Genomic DNA, 9,026 nt, shown 5'->3' with positions numbered 1-9,026 from the left:
AATATTTACATTTTGGCTATAACCTTTTGGGAATGAAAGTAATAACTTAAAAAGCTTTAGACTTATATATTTGATACCTATTTGAATTCTTAAAATATTAATTTGAAACATACATTTTAATTATAAATTCATTGCGATGTGACTGTAAGTCTTTTTATTGAAAATCCTTTACACAAGATCGTGAAGTTTTTAACTTTTCACTGTAAATTTCCACAAGTAAATGAAAAAATGTCAAAGTAAATGAATAAATACTTTTTGGGCATTTTATTTTGAGAACTAAAATATTAAATATTTCCATTTCCGTTTATGTCTAATGTTTTATTTACGTTTCGTTGCTTAACATGCCTTTTTATTTAGAATATAAAAATAGAGCTCCATGTGTACATGAAAATCTCTTCTGAATTATTTAAACAGAGCACCAGAACGTTTATTTTTACATTTAGTATATAACCCTTTTATCCACAACTCTATAAAGAAACTGTTCAAATATATACACTTTTATGTATGTATATATTTAACTTGTTTCCCTTTGACATGGACAAAAACTAATATTTTTGTTCGATTTGTATTTGTTTTACCTTGATTTAAACAATGCCCCAACCTGATATTGGCTCCGCCCCCAACATGGCACTGCCACTGGAATAATTCTTAACATTTATTTTTGTATTTTGTTTTTTTCAGAGGGATATGGCTGGCACACACATACGCACATACCTACCCACCAGATAGAGAGGTGCCCCTCCCTACCTAGTCGGTACTTCCCCCCCATTTTAGTATCCAACACATAAAATTTGTTCGCATTGAACCCACCAATACCATTGGCATTGTGGGCAGCTCCTCCCACTCGTTGGTGGAGCAACCCAATCACAGTAGACTTACCACTGCGCATGGTGGCTACTATCAAGAGGGCGATAGGTCGGCAGGGTGGGCAGGGGGGGGGGACTTGGTCTGCGATTGCGCCTCTGTTTTCAGTGATAACAAATCTTTATCGACGCCATGGCTGCTTATCTGGACACGAATGGGAAAATCAATCGAGTTTCGTTTGTTTGGTAATTAGCTTTTGGACAATGTTGTTATTTCTCCTACACGTTTTTTGTTGTTTTTTTTATTTTGCTTAAATTTACCCATTCTGTCACGGAATGGATTCAATGTGGCGGCGGCGGATTTCGGTTAGAATAAACAAAACAAAATCCATTATAAACACATACCGAGAATCACAGAATCAGGTCAATATGTAACGTTTTTATTTCACAATTGATTTGTTCGATAAAATGATTGAATGGTGGGACAAATTCACTAAAATAAAAAAACAAATTGCAATATTTACATAATAAAATGTTCAATTTAAGAATTTTTTTATGGAGAAAATCATATTCATCATTCTAAAAATCTTATTGTTAATAATTTACGTTTTTTAATGCTCTTCTTATAGCATATTGGCCTCTAAACGTTAGGATTTTAAATCGGGCAACTATTCTCAAGAAGTTGAGGTCTTTAGCTTAAAGCTTGGTTTTAAAAATTGTTCTTTAACTTAACTTAGGTGGTCTGGTATCTAATCGAAAAGAGGACCAACTTTTTAAACAATACTAAAAAATGCCTTTTCTTAAATCAGTTTTTAAGTTTGTAGCTTCTTTTTAATAATTTGCTTCCTATTAACTTTCTGTATCTCGAATTTGATCGAAAAGAGGAACTTTTTAAACAATACCAAGAGCCGCATTTTGTTATATAGATTCTTCTGAATTACTTACTTATCTTAGATATAAGTGAACTCAAGAATAGGTTAAAAAAAGAAACATTTATAACTCTTCATAAAGGGTAAAGACAGTTTTAAGGAATTATGTAACACATTTTAAATTGCTTTAGAAATGTTTACAAAATATTAAGAGTAGTTTGCTAATATTTCAAAAACTTTACAGTCTTTTAAATACTTCTCTTTAATAAGGACTAAGTGATAAAATGATTTCATTCCTTCAGTACCCCTATGTATGTATGTATGTATAAGTATCCAACTTTAGTTAAAAGTTCCTAATATTAGGTCCATAAAAAATCCTCTAATAAAAAATTAAAGTTGACTTACATTACAGAGCAAATAATACCCTGAAGAATAGACTATATACTACAGCGCCATATTTAACACGGGGAAGGTGTAAGTACTTCGCATGGGATCCCAAATTTAAATACCAAAAAAATATATATATAAATGTTTAATGTTGTTTTTTCGTTAACTATTTTGACCGTGGGCAATCTCAAGTATCTTGACCCGGGTCTTTCATTTTCACTAATCAACTCAAACTATTTAATATATTCACCAATAGCTAAGCTCTTTTATAGGGGCAAAACTGCTCTCGCCTTCCTTGTAGTTATGACTTTGCCCTGGCAAGCCACTTTTAGATTAAGGCATTATCAATCCTCAGCGTGTGCCACTATAGTGGCTTTGAGACTGAATATGTAAAATTAAATGTTTTATTGACACAGTGGCATTTGGTAGAGATTATGATAAGTTTTGTATTGAAGTCTAGCCAAAGGCGAAGGCAAAGATTCTTAACCGCCTTAGCACCAAGGCATTGATATAATCATGATCAATTCTTATCAATAATAGTAGACTAACAGCGTATCAATATCAATTATTAATAGAGCCAATTGTGACTTTAAAAAAACTTTGTTTCTTAAAGAAGTACTTCAATGGGTTTTTGGTTTGTTAGTATGTGGAGTATTATCTTGTATTAAAGGTAGTCCCGGTAAATAAAGTCCAGATGTCATAAAACTAATTAACAACTTATCAATAAACATTGATATCTTTACACTGTTCATACCTATACACATGTGTGTATACATATGGAGTAGGAGGGAGTGAATGAGGTGGGTTAAAGGAGGAGGAGGCGAGGAGAAGGAGAAGGAAAAGGCAGCAATGAACTCAGTAGACACTTTGTCGCCAGACTGGGAATAATATTTACACAGATAGAGGTAAATGTCGCATTTACTCGTCAATAAATTCTACAAATATCGATCAACAAAGCTGCATAATATTTACCTCATATCTCTCATATAAGATCTATCCTAAAGAAATTAATATGGATAAGAATGAGTCTGGCAAAATTTAGAATTATTCCGGTTCCGTATTTTAAGTTAGAATTTGTTTTACTTTTTATCCAACATATAAGTAGATCAATAGATTGTCAATAATTACAATACAAATTGCTGTTTGTGTAAATCGTGTCATAAATATTTACGTACCGTACTCACATTTGTTCTTCTTTTCCGATCTGAATCGAGGAAGGAGCGCGGAGGTGGGCGTAGGATTTACACCGATACCCAGACCCAGTCGCAGACTATATGTGTGGTTTGTGGTGGTTATAAAACCGAAGCAAAAGTTTTTTTTTTCTTTTTTTTTTTATTGTTATTTTTATTTCAATCTGCCGCCTCTAGGTTAAATATATGAGCGCAATGCGAAGCTATCGATCTGTGACCCAACCATCATATACCCTCAGTACATACATTGATTAGATAAGCCAGACCAGAGGCTCGACCACCCCCATTAGTCGTCTCATTTTGGAGTCAGTCTAGAGTAGTTCCAGAGGGCATACATCGGATGTATATCCATAAGAGGGTCTATATCACATCATTTAGTTAAACGTCCCGTTTATGCGTTGCATCGTTCACTCAGTCAGTCAATCGTTGACTACTCTGGCCATCTATCGATCTATAAAGAGGCACTAAATCAACAACAAAACACCATAGAATGGAGTAAGAGCTATAAATAAATTATTTATTGCTTCGGTTGGTTGGTTGGTTGCTTGCCACCACACAGAGGTAATCGAGCCGGGTATCGGGTACTACCTCCGGTTTTTGTCCCAGGTTCCCGGGTGTAATGCAGCAGAGGAGTGAAGACTTGAGCATTGCCTTGCCGTTTATAGGTTTGGTTGGTTTTTGTAAGTATGTATATGTATTTTACTTCGATCCGAAACCGAAAATTACTTTTGATAACCGATTGTGTGTGCTGATAACTGATAGCCATGTTATTATTAAAGGCTATTAAAATTCTGATTGAAAATTCATGTCAAAAAATATATTTTATTAGCGTTAGTAAAATTTCATTTAGGTCTTTATTACATGAGAGCTAAAGTCATATACTATACCACATAGTTGAATCGAATTCATAGTTCTAAAGTTTGTAGTCGATCATTTGATTATAAAATCTACTAAAAATATGTTTTGAGTAAGTCAATAGATAGCGGAACAAGAAGGTAAACTGGAATATCTTTATAGGCGACGCGTGAGGGATATCTGTGGAAAAAAAATGGAAAACATTGAGAATATGAAATTGCCTCAAAAAATGGATTTTATATATCGTGTAAAGGAAAGAATTGAATTAACCACTGTAGAAACCGTAAATGGAATTTACAATTAGGAAACAAATCATTACTTTTTAAAGAATTAAGAGTCCTATGTTCTTCTATGTTGAAGAAGTAACTCTGTTCGTGTTCCAAATTTCAAACACTTTGTTCTATAAACTCTTAAAAACGAGTAAAAAGAGTAGTCAGAACTTTTCAAAACCGAATCCCTCGTTTTACTTTAAACTGCAATGCTTCACTAGGATCATCAGACATCAGACTAACTTACCAAAAAATATTAAAAAGTTTAAGATAAAAAGAATATTCTGAATTTTACAAAATATTGCAAAATGCCTCGAAGAATTGGAAGTCCCATTTTATGAAAAGATCTACGTTGCTACAATAGTTTTCAATTGTTAGGACCTCAATGTAAACTAGGCAACAAATTAATTAACTTTACTATTTAGTAATAGAAATAGGCAAAACAAATCCTATAGTCTCAATTGCATAATGAGGCTACTTTAATGCTTAATAATAATAGCAACAGAGTTATGACAGCGGTACAATACAAAGAGGAGCTAAAAAGCTACTTTAAGAGTACATCTCTAGGTTAAAGATTGTGCAGAAAGGATAGAGCAGATGGAGGATAGGACAGCATAGGTACTCAGTGGATAACTCACTTATATAAAAATAAGTGATTTTTTGAGTGCCCTATGCTCATTGGATTCTGGGGATATACCAACTCGCTCTGCTGCTGGATATCAGTACAGTGGCATTGGATTGATTGCTAAAATACATAAGTCCTATTGTGGAGAATGCAGCATGAAGAAGCATGTCAACCTACCGGATCAAGTGGCCAGCTCTGGAATGCGTCAGCACAAAAATCTTTCTATCTATCGATGATTAATCACAAACTTTTGTTATATACTAAATTTTATATTCTAAATTCGATAAAACGTTTAAAATAAAAGCGAATACATTTAAGAAAACCTTAAATGTAAAAAGTTTTATCTGGTAAAAATTTAGACAGTTTACAAAATCAAATAGTCAATATGACAAAGAAGTCCATTTAACTTTATACTTTATTATTATGATTTATTAAGTAACATCCCCGATTATACAAATAATATAATATAGTTTGACTAAATATATAACAATTTGAAATTTTAGCCAGCCTGGGGTTATTACACTACATTTAAGTTATTCTTACTAGAAAGGTTAGGGTTGCTTCTTTTAGTTATGATTCTCAAATACTTTTAGCATTGACATGACAATTGCAGTTCTAAAGTCTTTACTAAAGTCTGCTGCATCCAAAAACTAGAAAAATCTGGTCAAAGATGTTTGCTGCTGGCATACACTTAATACACTTCGATTTGTCCAAAACTAATTTGCCTCCAAAAACCCATATATGTACCAAATTTTATAATGAGAAATTTTCCCAAGTCACAGATTTTCACATGACCGTCAAGAAAATATGCTGCACTATTTTCTTTCAAGACCTCTAGGCAATTGTTTAAGCTTATGTCATTAGTGGAGCAAAGCTTTTTGTCACCCATAAATTATACATTTTTGACAGCCATCTAATTTTTTAAGAACTCATGCATTTAATTGCGACATTAAAAGCACAAGAACACAAATATAAAAGACAAAAATGTTCCCCCTGTAAAAATATGGAGAACTCTGTGTGTTCGGTGGTGGAGTCTGTTGCATATGTTTTGTTGCCTACAACAGAACAAGTAAAAAACAAAAGAAAAATTATGACAAATATTTACAAACACAGAGAGCTAATGTCCCCATTTCAGCATGCCCATAAATAAGTCTTATAGAGGAGCTCCCGCTTCCGATCCCGCAAGATTTCGTCACAGATTTTTTAGCATTTTTCTTGTCGCTTCGGCCCAGATCCCAGCTTCAAATAATTTGTGTCCCCACCAAAGAGCGCCATGTGCACAGACATATGACAACGATTTAAAGAAATTACACACTAAATTTAGTATGGGGCCGGAGAGTGTGGGTCTCTGTATGGGGTGAGGAAGGGATTGTGAACAAGGGAAGTCAACTCTGCTGAAGACTCAATTAGACAACACCAAATCTGGTTGACATTCGTGAGACGGACGTGCAGTTATTAAGGGGAACTGCCAGCAATCGGAGAACTGACTGGACATGGAGTACATGTGGCAAGGGAATTGTTGACACCATTTTAAGAGAGGAAGACACTTAAGGAACGCCACTCCTTACTTACAGATATATATGTTTGTTGATTTGCAGAATTAATTTTAAAAGTAAACTTGAAATGAAGAACACAAGAACACAACATTTTTAAATGTTTCAAGAATTTAAAATGTATATAGAAAGTTATAGAAATTCACCAATGGCATAAAACAAAAAAAGACTTATCGTTTAGTAGGTTTTAATACCTCATAAGGATGCTATATTTTGGGTACTTAACTTTTGTCAATATACATATATGTAACTTAACTCAACATATTGTCACATGTCTGTTTTAATGGACAACTTACATATATCAAAATTTATCGTTTTCACACGTCTTAGATTTGGACAAATCGAGGCGTATTTAGTGTTCACATGTATGTAATGATTATCCTTGGACGCCTTGGAATGTAGGGTCTTCATTCATGATATAATTACTAAAGGAGTTATCAGTAGTTTTTAGTTCATTTCGGTTATAAAAGTGTTTCTTAATGAAGTTGTGTTTAAGAAGAAATTGTTATAAATTTCCCATGTTTTAAATCTTAGAAACTTCTCTTTAATCTCAATACCGTAAACACTGAAAAGGTATTGAAAAATCTAGAAGATATAGATAAATATTCTTCATGTAATCAAACAAAAAATACTTTATTGTACTTGAACATGCAATATTTTAGTGATTACTTCTAGAAATACTTATAGAAATACTTAGTACGGGATTGTTGACTTTTTGGATTTTCATAAATGCTTTTTAATTTTCTTTGATATCCATATCTGTTTGAAAAGCGATCAAAGAACGGCAAAGCTTGCAACTGCAGATGCCACCTTTTTTGTGTTTTTGTATTCGCTTCATGTAGTTTGAATTCCCAACTACTTTTAGCGTTGAAGATATGGCCATTACAACTGTGGACCCTTTAGCGAAGTCTGCTGATGATAGAACTGGGTGGTTCTTGAAATAGCTATACAGACAACCTGCTCACCTTTTGTGCTGCCTATGATTTTAAATTTTATAAATTATTAAGATTTATTGACCTGAAGCCCCGCTAAGACCCAGTTTTGATCTCATCGTTTAGTTACTATTTCAATTTCTTAGCTTTTTGATTATTTAGTTTTTCACAAACTTGCAAATAATGGTAAAACCAACAACGTTAAGCTTATATTTGCTACGCAATTAGGAAATATAATACAAACACTATATTGATATAAAAACGATTAGTAACTTTGATTACTTTTTGAGTTTTACTTGTTTTACCAGTCATTTCCGCAGATAAAGCAGCCAAAACAAAAAGAAATCATTAATCGATTGTGAAGAGAATGGAATTGTTAGATAAATACAAGTATAGCCAAGTAATACTTTATTTATAATTCCCATTTTGGAGTCAATGCTTAAAAGCTCTTCACTATGAACACAGATGACATTCAAATATTTTCATATAATCATAATGGCCATTCATAAAAATTTGTTAACTGATCAATTAAATGGCTAAATCCTTACCTATGAATATCAATTTACCACCTAGAGCGATCAGAGATTAGCAGAAACCCCATTCAATTGCATAAGCCTTATCCAACTAGGGTTTACCGGCAATTTAGCTCTTGACAAAGCAAAATATTGCCATAAAAACCATTAAAAGTTCTGCCAAATGGCAATTGCAAATGCCAAGTCAAAGTCAAAAGCCAGCCAATAGATGGCCGGGGGGTGTTCTTTGAGGGGATGTATACTATATATGTATGTGTGTACAGTGAAGTGTAATAAGGCGGCGAAACACTAAGAAGTTGAAGGTGCTAACCGAAAAGAAGGAGAAGAAGAAAGAAAACCAAAAACCACTTGAAATTAAAAAGGGGGAAAGACAACGGCGATTACGTAGGCCAACACACGATGGCGACCCAAAACGAGATTGGATGGAATGGAAGCCAAAGCAAACCAAACCAAAGGCCAACACCAAACACGCGCCCAGCACACGCACATGCACACCCACATCTACACACACACACACACACACATTCACCATTACCACCACCAGCACCCACTCCTTGGCTTGGACGCATTGATTTGAACGAATCAAAGCGGTATGCGCACTAAAAATACCAACAACAAGAGGCAACCATGGGCCAGATTAACCGTGACAAGCTGGAAGTGTGGGCGTGGCCTAAAAAAATCAACAGGCTGACTGCTAAAATGAGAGAGAATGAGGGTGCTAAATGATAAGCAAGAAAGAGAAACTAAAAACAGGCAGACTACACGTATGTGAGAGAGACAGAGAGAGAAAGAGAGCTATAGCGGGATATGCCTGACCAAGGTGGTGGTGGTGGTGTGTTTTCCATTCGTTGCTTCCAATTGGAATTGATAAATGCGTTGTGGGTTCTCGCTCTCACCCATTGAGGGTGGGTGGCGGCAGCGCGGTCCGTCGTAACATTCCGGCTGCGGGTCTTCAGTCTCAGTCGCTGTTCGTAGCGTGCGGGCAGACGTTCGTTAGTTTGTCGCTGCAA

The sequence above is a fragment of the Drosophila willistoni genome, assembly GCF_018902025.1.
Source record: "Drosophila willistoni isolate 14030-0811.24 chromosome 2R unlocalized genomic scaffold, UCI_dwil_1.1 Seg167, whole genome shotgun sequence".
Lineage (NCBI taxonomy): Eukaryota > Metazoa > Arthropoda > Insecta > Diptera > Drosophilidae > Drosophila > Drosophila willistoni.
Note: the sequence above shows the minus strand (reverse complement) of the source record.